Consider the following 14008-nt stretch of genomic DNA (forward strand, 5'->3'; position numbering starts at 1 on the left):
CATTAACATACTGTCCTGGAGCTCCCTGAACAGGGTGTATTTCTTTGGTTGACTTATTAACAATTGTCTGTACAGTCATTTGCTTTACTGTGGTTTGGATAAAAAGTGATTTCAACAAAGGCAGTACACAACAAAAGACCATTCCCATTACTACAAGTGCTATGCCTATCATGATTGCCATTTTTGTAAACATTGCTCCCCACTTTCCCAAAGTTAAGTCCATCCAATTCCAAGTGTGAGCGTCATGCCCAGCATTGTCCTTAACTTATTTTCGTAATCCTTTGAGCTTAGTCATTGCTTCAGTGAATGAACCATCCGGAGCAGTATTATTGGGAATGAAGGTACAACATTCATCCCCAAACATAACACAAACTCCACCTTTTTCTGCCAACAGCCAGTTTAAAGCCTGCCTATTCTGCCATGTCATTCTACTTGTAGCCTGTACTTGGTCTCCCAGAGCTGTTAACGCAGAGTCTGTGTAATTAATAAACCTTTGTTGATTATAGTAAATATAATTGATCCATTCTAGGTTTTTGTTAGGTGATATCCAGACAAATATTGATTCAAATCCTGCTTTAATTTAATCTCTTGCCTTATATTCATTTGGAATTCCTCTGGGTTGACCTATTGCATCTAAGTATACATTGGGGTCATGTTCATACGCTCTTTTTACCCTTTTATTATTGTCCTGGGTGTCCTGATTTGTTGTTTTTTCCACCTCCCATTCTGATATAACCACTTCCTGAAGCATTTGTACCCTAGCACATATTCCCTTCCACCCTTTAGGCAAAATGGCTCTAATTCTTTGTCCTCCACAAATCCAAAATAAATCTGCCACTGCCACCGATTGATCCTCATAAGGAGAGATCAGTGGCATTGCCAGTGTTTGCTTCTCACATTCCCCAGGGCCACAAGGCCCTCCACTAGTAGCTATCACTCCAGTGCTCGATCCCACCGCCTGATAAACTGCTCTGCGCGGAGTATCTGCATTCCAAGACATATCATTATTTAGGTGCCATGTGGTCTCACACTTTCCCCTAAATTCTCCCAAATCATGCTCCCCATCAGTTTTGTTGTAGCATTTATAATCTATACAATATTTTTCCGGTGCTTCCATTTTTTTTACCACTCCCCCCAACCTGTTTGATTATAGAATTTGTGATGGTCAGGACTTCCTAAGAAGGATAAGCATTCTGCAGGGCAATAGGGTCTCTCTGATCTTTTGAGATGACAGAAGTTTCGTTTAAAGTCAGCACAGTCCCTGTGGCTATGTGGACTTGGTATTACCATCAGTTCCTTTAATGGGGAGGGGGAGCATACTAGACAATCCGTTTTCTTATTAATTACTTTAGCTGAATACTGTGCCCATCTGTACCAATCATTTTGTAATGCTCCCTCTCATAGTCTACTTAGTTTTGTTGGTGCTTTCATTATTTCCGGTATTACTGCTGGTGCTGAGCTAAATTGTTTTTTTTCCTGGTTTCCCCAATTAGTCAAAGATTCCCATACATTTTGAAAGAACCCAGTTGATTCTGTTGTTTCTGAGTCTTCCTTCATTGCTTTAGTTGTTACAACAATGGACGGTCCTTGAGTGATTGCCATTGTTACATTGACTGTCTCCATTTCTCCTTCCTGTCTAGTTTGACGTATGGGAACAAAAATAATATTGATTGTTATATTATTTCCTTCTGGCCACTTTGTGCTAACTAATTCCAAAACATATTTTGCATCACTTTCTTGTGTCAATTCCTCTAAGGTAATTTCCCAAGTAATGTTTCCTTTGTTAATTTCTATTAGACATCCATATTCATCCCAGATCGCCTCTCCCACTGTTTGATGATTAGCCCACCCACAAAGTGCTCTTTCTGGCAAAGGTTTTACCCTTCGTATTGAAAAGGATCTTTGAGTTTCTTTAACTGTCCTTTCTTGGGCTGGAATAGAAATACTAGTTCGAGCTATCCCCAATGGTACATGCTTTTTATTCTATTCTTCAATCTAACTATTACCGTTAAAGCAATTCCACAGTTCTTAAGTTGTTGGATACCATGTGAGGGCAGAGAAGTCAATTGTGGGAAAGTCCCCTTCCTCAATGGCTGAGGAGTCTCTTCCTTCACCGGTGGAGACGTCACCCCCCTCAATGGTAGAAAGGTCACTTTCTCCTCCTTCTCCTGTTGTCTCTCCATTCCCTGGGTCGCTGCTTGTGTTTGGGGCATCTGCCATAGCAGGTATCCTATTAGTAGTATTCCCCACAACATCAGACCCCACCTCCCGACTCTCCGGATTTTCAGGTGGGAGTGCCTGCTGTTCTTCGACGTTGGCACTTGGACTCGTGCTTGCTTCTTCTTCTTGGACTCCATCTGGTACCTCGACATCCTCCGCTTCCTCATGGCTCGCTGACAGCAGGCCGTCAGGGCCCTGGTACAGTGGTTCAGATGGTACCACGTTGTGCTTCCTTCCACCTGTATCACCGTGGGCGTCGCTCGGATCACCTTGTATGGTCCTTCTCTCCTGGGCTCGTTCCACTTTCTGCGGAACACTCGGATGTAGACTCGATCTCCTGGAATCACCGGCCCTGGCTCCTCTGGTCCAGGTTCTGGTTCTCGCCCTTTTTCCTGGAGATAGATCACTTTATGTATAGCAGTTAGTTGTCTTACATATGCTTTAAGCTCCATCTCTAATTGTTCCAATGGGGGACCTTTTGTAGGGCCCTCTTAGAACTGGCACTGGCATGGGTCGACCCGTAAGCATTTCATGCGGGGTTAGATGCATATTTCTGTTAGTTTGCATGTGATAACTCATCAAAGCTAGTGGTAGTGCATCCACCCAATTGAGCTTTGCACCGGCACAGATTTTATTCAGTTTAGCCTTGAGGGTCCCATTAATCCTCTCAACAATCCCCTGAGATTGCGGATGATACACACACCCTAGTCTTTGCTTAATCCTTAGTTGCTGTAATACTTGCTTCACTGTTTTTTGAATAAATGCTGATCCATTGTCTGAGCTGATTTCTGTTGGTATTCCAAATCTGGGTATTACTTCTCTGGTTAGACATTTGATTACTGCTCCTGATCCTAGATCCGCTTCTACCCATCTACTGAATCTATCTATTATCACTAGCATGTACCTTTTGCCATTCACCTTTTTTATCATATCTACATAGTCCATGACTAAATGTCGAAATGGTCCTTCAGGAACTGGTATGTATAGGCATTGTTATTCCTTTCCTTACATTGTTTTGTGCACACACCTTACATCTTGCTAATGCCTCATCTATTGTTGCCTGTAGATATGGAGACCAGTGTCCTTGTTTTTTTAATTTTCCTTACAATCTCCCCCCTTGCGCAATGGTCAAAACCATGTGCATCAGTTATCAGTAAATTGAGCAACACAATGGGTGCTACTATGGTTCCTTCATGAGACCTCCATAATCCCTTCACATCTTTGGTGGCCCCTCTTTGGTGCCACATAGTCTGCTCTTTCCTGCATCCTTATTATATCGTCTGGTTGTGGTATGGATTCAATAATGACCATTGGTGCTGTTAACACTGGGACGGTGCATCTAGATGCCTTCTTTGCAGCTTCATCAGCTGCATTGTTTCCTTTGGTTGTATATCCTTTTCCTTTCCTATGCGCCTGACATTTCACTATCGCCAATTTAGTGGGATACATTAACGCCGTCATTAATTCCACAATCTGTTTGTGGTGTTGTATGGGTGTACCATCACTTTTCCTGAACCCTCGCTGCTTCCAGACTGCCCCAAATAAATGACACATCCCATGTGCATATGCTGAATCAGTATAGATATTAACAGTTTTTCGTTTTCCCAGGATGCAAGCTGCAGTGAGTGCTTTTAGTTCAGCTAATTGGGCTAAGCATGGCTGTGGACAGTATTCTGCTATTACCTCTTTAAAATCCTCTCCTTGCTTTTGTATTACTGCGTAGCCTGCATGATTTCCCACATGATCTTTATAAGAGGATCCATCCACAAAATACTTTTCTATGCACTCTTCCCCCACGCTGGACAATGGGGTTGACTCCAAGTCTGGCCTTAGTCGGGTAAATGTCAATGAGTCTGCTACACAGTCGTGTGCTTGTCCCTCAAACTCCAAAGGGAATCTTTCAGCTGGATTTACTGTACTGCATCATTTAATGGAAACATCTGGATAGGTCAGTAGAGTCATGTGTTCTAGCATTGATAAGAACAAACGTCCCTTTTTCTATCAGTTCCACTATTTTATGATGTGTATGTATTGTTACCGGGTATCCCATAGTAATTGTGGACGCTTTGTCATATGCATATTGTAATGCAGCTAAACCTTGATAGCAGGGTGGATATACCTGTGCAACAGAATCTAGTTTAGAACTATAATAAGCAATGGGTTGTTTTCGTCTTCCACTGCACGTCTCTTGCATGAGTACCGCTGTTGCATACCTATCACATCTATTTGCCACATACAACAAGAATGGTTTTGTGTAATCTGGGGCTGCTAGAGCCGGAGCTGACTGCATTTCCTTCTTCATTGTTTCAAATGCAGTTAATGCATCACTGTTCCATTCCAGGCTTGCTCTAAGGTCTAGTTGTCCTGCTTCTTTCATGATTCCTCACAGAGGAGCTGTTTTAACCGCATACTCCTCTATCCAGTCTGAGCTGAATCCAGTCATCCCTAGGAATGTCATCATCTGAGCAACCGTTTGAGGGCCTTGCTGATTCCTTCCAGTTGTCCTGGTGCTATTGCCTTTGTACCATGCGCAATTGTTCTTCCTAGATATTCAACTTGAGATTGGCAGTACCCTCTGCCAGTCGCTTTAAAACCTTCATAGAATCAGCATGGCATTGTTCCAAGGAGGGGGCGCAGATCAACAGATCATCCACATACTGGATCAATGTTCCTTCAAGTATTAGATCTTCTAGGTCTGTTCTTAACACCTGATTAAACACATGAGGAGAATGCTTAAATCCCTGTGGCGTCCGAGTATATGTGTACTGTTTACCTTTGTAGGTAAATGCAAATAAGTGTCTGCACTCTTCCGCCAGGGGCACACTAAAACATGCTCCACATAAGTCAATTACTGTGAAGTACTTGGCTTCTGGGGGAACATTGGTGAGTAACGTATGAGGGTTTGGAACATCAGCAGGCCAATCTTGTACTATGTCATTTATGGCCCTTAAGTCATGTACCAGCCTACACTTTTTCCCATCTGCTTTAAGAACCGGCAACAAAGGTGTGTTACAACAACTTTGTGTTTCTATCAGTACTGCTTCTTTTATCAGTCCTTCGATTGTGGCGTTGATACCCTCTTCTGCTTCAGGTTTCATATGGTATTGAGCCCTCCAAGGGGGCTTGACATCTTTGCTTTGTTTTGACGAACACAGGACTTGCTGATTTTACCAACCCAACATCTGTATCATGTTGTGACCATACCTCGTGAGGTGTGTTTTTCTCAATTTCCTGTTTTTGCTGGTTCTCTAATTCTGTTGCTTCCCCTAGCTGTGTTAGCTGTTGGGATGTAACTTCCACTTCCCTTGGATCTCCAGTCATTATTGTGGTATGGTGTATCTTGATGAAGGCTTTATCTTTTGAATGATAAATCAATGGGTTTCGTTCCATTGAATTGTTTTTGCTAGCTTCATCATGGGGCCCAAATCCTTGGCCTCCATTCCCTTGTCCACCAGCAAGGTAATGTGTGGGGCAGCTTCAGAAACATTGTACCATTTTGCCACAAAGTCTGAGCCATCCATGTCCGTCACCTCCATTGCTGCTCCTTGTTTTCCTATAATTATGTACTGAGACATTATTGGTACCGATTTCCAATTTGCATTTAACAACCACAGTTGTTCTAAAAGATCATCACAATAGGGATCATATTGCATGGTGCAGTGATATTCTGACTTTCCTCTTTCTGCTTCTGGTATCTGAGCCTGAATAAACCTACCCCATTTCCTGACTACCCTATTGATATATTAATTATTATTGACTAATTATTACACCCTGAAACTGTGTACAATGTGTTAGAAATGTGTGAGTGTAGGACCAGTAAAGGCTATGGCATTGAGCCACTATTTAGCAATGTGAGTAAGAGTTAGGCCAGACAACAAAGACAACTGAGAAACTAAGATAAAGAGGCCTCCCAATTTAGGGAGGGGAGAAACTGTTATGAAAACATGGTGCAGAATATTGTGAGAACGGCAATAACTGAGTAAAGCAGGGAGTAGGATATGTGTGTGTGTGTGTGTGTGTGTGTGTGTGTATGCATGTGTGTATATGTGTGTGTGTGTGTGTGTGTGAACTGAAGGTCAGTAGAGCAGTTTTAGAGTGGAAAACTACAGCCCGCCTACAGAGGGGAGGGATTTATTTTTGTATGACGTATGAGTATAAAAGATGGACTCTGAAATTGTGATGGCAGAATTCTCAATGAATAAATATCTCTGACTATGCAGACCGGGACTCTGGCCGTTACTTAAATCCCAAAAGACTTACAACCTTTTGGGAGACGCACAGAGAAACTGAAATAGTTTGTTAAATAATTCACATAACAGCTTGGTCCTTCTGAGCCGGACTCCAATACCCTGTTTCTGTCATTCCAGGTAACTCTGAAAACCGTCGACGGGCGTAATGATACATTCGTAAATAGAAAGTCCTGCCCTTTGACATTAAGGGTTAAAACAGGCCAGAGGACACCTGATTAATGACAGAGACGGTGACGGAATCCAAACCTACATTGAATCTCGGCTGCAAGGATAAGGTCAGTAGTCTTTATTCATTACTTGGTGAAATTGATTTGAGAACTTGCTAAAATATTGAAAAGTAGCAAATTGATCAATGTGTAGCCATTTTAAGTGAAATGTAGGGGACTGTCAGGAATTATCAAGATTACATTGTGAGGATAGACTCCTCCGTAGAGTAGGAGATCATTCTGGGGGACTAGTCAACCTGTTGGTGGGTCCGTAACGATTCACGGTAATAGGCCATTACCAAAAGAAACTACCCGGTGTTGAAATAGAAGGAACTATTAAAAGTACACCTATGGGATGTAACCTGTAAGAGATTATAGAACAGTCAACAAATAATCCGGGTTAAACAAATACAAAAAGTACACCAGAAGGAATTAAAATAGCATGTGTGAGAAATAGAATATTAGTAAAGTCAAAAGTCACAAACAACTGTAGATTTTGCTGTAACTCTATCCGTTCTGGAGCCTTATAAACTCCAGGTTACCGATATAACACCAATAATCATGTAAGGTTGTATACGTGTGAGACCTAATGTTTGCTCAAAAGTCACATCTATGAATAATTCCAGGTGGTTGTATAGAGGAGGGAGAACCCATTCCTGTTGTATGAGACTGTCAGGAATTATCAAGATTACATTGTGGGGATAAATCCCTCTGTAAAAGTATGAGATAATTCTGGGGGACTAGTCAAGATTACATATACAGGAAGGGGTGATTCAAGGTGTTGTTGTGTGAAGCTATTTTGAATTACTTGTTAAATTGACTTGTTATATAGAAGAGGTGGCTAAGGGATTTTTAACAGTACCAACCATGGGGGGCAAATCCTCACAAGAGGTCCCAGAATTTACTGGGTACGAGAAATACTTGATGTAATTAAAATGGAATCCAGGGATAGAAGAAATCTCCATTATGTAACCAGGTGGAGGGAGAGGTATGGTTTTGAGGGACGTCTAGACGCAGATAAACTCGAATCCATGCTTAAACAGATACATAAGGTGTGTAAAGGAGAAATAAGCAGTGAAAGAGAGAGAGAGAGTAGGAGGGGGTCTGTACCCACTGATAGCCTTACCTAATCTATTGGCGGGGAATGAAAGGGGCCCCAGCAACCTTAGATGTATACAGTAATAATAATAATATGCCATTTAGCAGACAGGCCATGAACACAGAGGACGTGGCCAGAGCGGTAGAAGGAATGACCCACCCCAAAACAGGAATAGTAAGGTTTGGGCTGCCGTTAGAGGGCAGTGGGTTTCAGGGGATGCCCAGAGGACACTTTTGCCATGGGCCGATCATGGAGAGTATGTTGGGAAAATAACTGAATTGTGTAATAGCCTCAGAGACATGCAATCCATCATGAGCAGAATAACAGACAGGACAGAGCCAAGAAAGAAGAGGAAGATGCAGAGTAACTAATTGCCACTCTGGGAGAGATGGCGGGTAGAACTAGAAACTTAGGAGAGAGAGGAGATAAGGCAGGAAAGAGTGAAGGCCACGGGGGGAGAATAGGGGCTTTAACTGTAACAAGGGAGGGCACTTCGCCAAAGAATGTGAGGCCCCGTGTAAATACTGTGGCAAGATAGGCCATAACTTTTCCCGCTGCAAACATAAAGGAGAGGGCAAGAAGGGAAACCGGGGAGAGAAAAGAGAGAAGAGAGAGAGAGAAGTCCATCCCCCAGCTTTGAGCGTGAGGAAGAGGAAGATAAGGCGTAGACTCTAGTGAGGGGAAGACTAAGGAACCCTTTTGATCCAAATTGTGAGGTGTTTGAATTGGCTACTATTGACTTAGCACTTCAACAGGAACAGAAACCTTATTTGACATTGACAGTAATGGGTAAGAAAATGTAATTCCTTTGTGATACGGGAGCTTGCAGGACAGCAATCTGTGCAACAGACAAGCCAGATGGAGTCAGAATTGATGGGGAGAAAATCATAGTGCGATCTGCCTCTGGTCATCAATTTATTGAAAGGTTATCAGCCCCAATAACCCTAAAACATGACCAATCAGGAGGAGAGGCAACCATACCCATCCTGATATCTAAGCTGTGTCCGGTAAATTTACTAGGACGTGATGTAATGACTAAATTGAATGTGGCCGTCATTTCCACTGAGAGGGGAATGAAAGTACACATAGTCAGAGACAATATGGTGGTCTGTGGGGAAGGGGAGCCATGTTATTGGTATAGGCAAGATTTGTTAAGGGGGGGAATAACTGATATTCCCCGAACCTTGATGGAACTTGCTGATGATGTAGTACCAGGCCCCACTAAAATGTCCCCCGATGACCTACACTGTACTCTCTGGTATAACAAACACCCAGGTCCAGATGCAATCTATGAGGAAGCATTATTTAAAACCACAGAAAGGACTATAGCCTTGAAATGGTTTCACTATGACAACACCCACGCAGCAGTGGAGGTGGAACGCCAAAGTTCAGGGAAAGATGGAGCCCACATGTGTCCCTAGGAAAGGAGCCAGCAGAGGACTGGAAAGACATGGGCCAGTGGGTATCCAAGGGTAAGAGGATCACTGATTGGGTCAATATTGTGGGTGGCGATCAACACAGCCCATCCACAGATAGTACATTTAGATGAGAATAGCAGATACTGAGGAGAGGAATACCTGTTGACAGAACAACAGGAGTCAGACTTAAAAGAAGTTCCAGAGCATTTGTGGTCCCGGGGTCCAGCAGACGTAGGATTAATAAAAGGGGTAATTCCAGTACAGGTGATACCCAAATCTAATCATAGGCCGTATCAGAAGCAATACCCTATGAAACCAGAAGCAATAAAAGGTTTGCAGTTTACCAAGAGCAGATTGGGAGGGACCTTGAGGGAGGGCCAATTCTCGGGGAGATAGTGAGGCCAGAAACAAAGGTACAGTGTCCTGGAAATCAGTCTGTTTTGTTTTTTTCAGTTCTACTGGGAGTACATTTGATGATGGGGTTTTGTGTTGAATTAGAGACAGTGAGACTATTAGTCAATACCTAGGAGAGAAGAGAGGTTATGGTAGCAAAGACAGACAAGAAGGAAATGGTAATAGTGGAGACAGGAGTGAGTGGAAGTGTTACAATTGTGACAAAACGGGACATTTTGCTAGAGAATGTGAGGAACCGTGTAGTTACTGTGCAAGGAAAGGGCACCAGTTAAGAAACTGTAGGCAGAAGGGGAAGAGAGAAATCAGGAGTCCTCATGACCTGGCTATTTGTGGTTGTTGTTTTTCAAATTGGGTTTTTCAAATAAAAAACAACACACCTAGTATGATGTTTATAAAGGGTTGTTGTTTCAATTTTGGGGGGTTTTCAGCAGGTCAAGGGTGATAGGTCTTGGAGGAGCACGCACAGTGAATTTTATGGAGTTTTTCGGTTTTGGCTGAGTTTGGGGTATATATGATTTCTTATGAGAATGAATGTCATGAGGACTTAATGAACACTTGGGATAAGTAACATTTATTAAATATTTAGAATAATGGTAATGTTTGGTATACTATGGGATGGAATTTCAATTGCCTCTGAACTCTGTTTTAACTTTCTGGTGTTAATTAATCATCCACACTGGTAAATTCTAAAGGCATGAGAGGAGGACTTTAAGATAGTTTATTTTACCAATAAATAAAAATAAGGGATGGCAATTGGATGATAAATTACCAATATTACCTAAGTGATTGTTTAGGTAGGTGGTAATATTGACACATGGGCAGTGACATGTGTCAAAAGGAGGGATGGATGGTAGAGCAGATTAGACAACACTTTGTTGCATATGGGATTACTTATAAAAAAATAAAAATAAATAAAAAATGTTTGTTCAAGATGTGTTATCTGTGCTCAAAATAATCACCAGGGCAGACAAAGGGCACCTCAGGGTGAGTATCCTCCGGCTAAGTACCCTTTCCAGCAATTGGAAATTGATTTTATAGAGTTATCACGGAGTGAAGGGAATAAATTTAGAGTAACCCCAGATAAAGATGGGTTATCCCCCTTTGAGAAAGTGTTTGGAAGACCTTACAGAATGTCACAGTTGGCAGGACCAGACAGGCAGACATAGAACTAGAGAGCACCCTAGCAGAACACGTGAGAAGGTAGTTTATTAACCACACCTGTATGTCAGAGGTTTTGTGCCCCACAGGTGAACTAAAGGAGAAGGTAACCCACTCCATCCAACCAGGTGACTGGGTGTGGATCCAATCCTTAAAGAAGAAAAACTGGAAGCAGCCCCGTTGGGAAGGTCTATATCAGGTCCTGTTGGTGACGGCCTTTGCTGTAAGAATCGCCGAAAGATCCACCTGGGTGCATGTCACACACTGCAAAAAGGTAAACCCAGTTACACCTGACGAACCAACACAGAGTTAGGAGAAAGAACCGATCACCACTAGGGCTCGGGGGTTGGCTCCTTAACGAAGATTCCCTTACCCTGTCTGATCATCCCTGTGTGAGTTGGATAGAAGGTAAAGCAATGGGTTGGCCTCTGGCGTCTGACATGTTCTCAGGGCGAGTGTGGGGATTCACAGGTCTCCTGACGGTAGGTAGCTGTCTGATTGTGGGGGCCATATTCCTAACACACTCAAACCCTCCTGATCCGCCAGAAGTAGTAGTTAACCTAACAACAAGTTGATAACAAAGTCACCCCGACCTAGGTGGCCTCCGTTTGAAGTCTCAGGGGATTCTTATTATTGTTTTTCTAGGACTAGTAAGATAGGATACAGGGTAGGACATCTTAGCTCCTGCTCCCACACAGAGAATATCACAACTAAAGAGACCATGACTAATCTCTCCTCTTTGTTGCAGCCAGAGGATGTTAGGAGCCAAAACCAGGCCCGTGCTGACATCTGATGGTTGTATGGTGATAACAGATTGTGAACTCACCTGCATACGCAAACAATCAAACGTGTCAGAGACTGGTGAGTTGTCACGTAGAAAGTGGGACCTCCTCCCGGGATCCTTTGATGAAAGGATATATATTGATGGGATAGGAGTACCTCGAGGGGTTCCAGAATAATTCAAAGCTAGGAATCAGATCGCAGCTGGGTTTGAATCAAGTATTTTCTGGTGGTCAACAATTAATAAAAGCGTAGGTTTGATAAATTATATGTACTATAACCAGCAAAGATATAAAAACCACACTCGTGATGCAAAAAATGGATTAGCTGAGCAGACAGCGGCAACTAGCTTAATGACATGGCAGAATAGAATAGCTTTAGATATGCTTTTGGCTGAGCGGGGTGGAGTTTGTGTTCTGTTTGGATATATGTAATGTACTTTCATCCCCAAACAATACAGCACCGGACGGGTCCATGACCAAAGCGCTTCAGGGACTCACAACGCTGATGAATGAACTGGCTGAGAACTCTGGTATTGATAGCTCCCTAAACGGTTGGTTTGATAACATATTTGGTAAATGGAAAACTATTGTTGTAACTATTCTGGGTGAAGTTATAGCTTCTATGGGTATACTTGTTCTTTGTGGATGTTGGCTTATTCCCTGTGTCTGAGGGTTGGTGAGAAAGGAGATGGAGAAGGTGGTTTCCCAACAGATGGTGAGATATAGCCCAATCCCGGACTCCGACCTAAGGAATGAAGGATATGACCTACCAGGCTTGGTGGAGGACGACGACGATCCAGATAGTGTGAGACTGGATGTTTTCCTAGAACTATAAATCTCTAGTTTAAAAGTTATTGTAATGATCTTTTGTGTATTAAAGTCTCGTTTTAAGTATGATGTACTAGTTACCATTGCTAAAAAGTAACGTTACGCTTTTAATCATGGGGTAACCCTGATGAACCTGTAATGTTTTTATATGCAAACCAACTTATATACTTCAATGAGTGTGATTCATTTCTATAACAACATATATTTTGTATGTGTGTAATATTTAGTCAAAGGGTGGAATTGATAGATTAATTATTAATGACTAATTATTACACCCTGAAACTGTGTATAATGTGTTAGAGATGTGTGAGTGTAGGACCAGTAAAGGCTATGGCATTGAGCCACTATTTAGCAATGTGAGTAAGAGTTAGGCCAGACAACAAAGACAACTGAGAAACTAAGATAAAGAGGCCTCCCAATTTAGGGAGGGGAGAAACTGTTATGAAAACATGGTGCAGAATATTGTGAGAACGGCAATAACTGAGTAAAGCAGGGAGTAGGATGTGTGTGTGTGTGTGTGTGTGTATGCATGTGTGTATATGTGTGTGTGTGTGAACTGAAGGTCAGTAGAGCAGTTTTAGAGTGGAAAACTACAGCCCGCCTACAGAGGGGAGGGATTTATTTTTGTATGACGTATGAGTATAAAAGATGGACTCTGAAATTGTGATGGCAGAATTCTCAATGAATAAATATCTCTGACTATGCAGACCGGGACTCTGGCCGTTACTTAAATCCCAAAAGACTTACAACCTTTTGGGAGATGCACAGAGAAACTGAAATAGTTTGTTAAATAATTCACATAACACCTATCTACTTCTGTCTCAATATCCCCTAACCAATATACATTTGCTGTATCCTGTTTCATTACCATTTGTAAGTTTAACCCTGCCTTGTCTATAATTACCCCTTCGGAGGAACATCGAATTTGTATACCCATTTTGCATAGGGCATCTCTTCCCAATAGATTGACAGGGGTGTGTTCTGATACAAGTATAGGAAGGGTTGCGGATTTGTCATCCGCTATCAGGCGAACTGGAGCTGTCATTGGAATTAACTGCGTTTGTCCCGAGAATCCTACAGTTTTGGCATATTTGCCAGACATGGGGAGGTGAGAGGCATAATTTGGACTTACACAGGTGTAAGTGGCTCCAGTATCAACCATCATGGGTGTGCCTCTGTTCTCTATTTGAACCTGTAGCATAGGTTCTTGATCAGCTTGTGTAGTTAGTACTGGAAACTGACCCTCCCCTGTAGGATTCTCTGGGCACCCCTAGTACCCCTGATTAGGCCCTGCCCATGGATTCACAGGACCTTGGACTTGTTGCTGATTTTGTTGCCAGCCGTCAGTCTGCTTCCAATTACTTTGATTTTTGTTCCCCGGCTGTTGCCAGGGGTTTGTGGGGCAGTTTCGTCTGGTATGCCCTGGCTGTTGGCATCCCCAGCAAATTCCAGGTGGCCCTTGTGGGCACCGATTTCCTCCTTTTTGATTGTATTGCTGAGATGTTTGCTGTTTTTTATTATTATTCCATTGTTGGGGTTGTTGTGCATACACATTCACTACTGGTGATGTGGGTTGCACTTGGGCCTGCGGCGCGGGAGGCGGATATGGCACTCCTGGAGTGACTGCAGCCAC

This window comes from Coregonus clupeaformis, chromosome 21, assembly GCF_020615455.1.
Source record: "Coregonus clupeaformis isolate EN_2021a chromosome 21, ASM2061545v1, whole genome shotgun sequence".
Classification (NCBI taxonomy): Eukaryota; Metazoa; Chordata; class Actinopteri; order Salmoniformes; family Salmonidae; genus Coregonus; species Coregonus clupeaformis.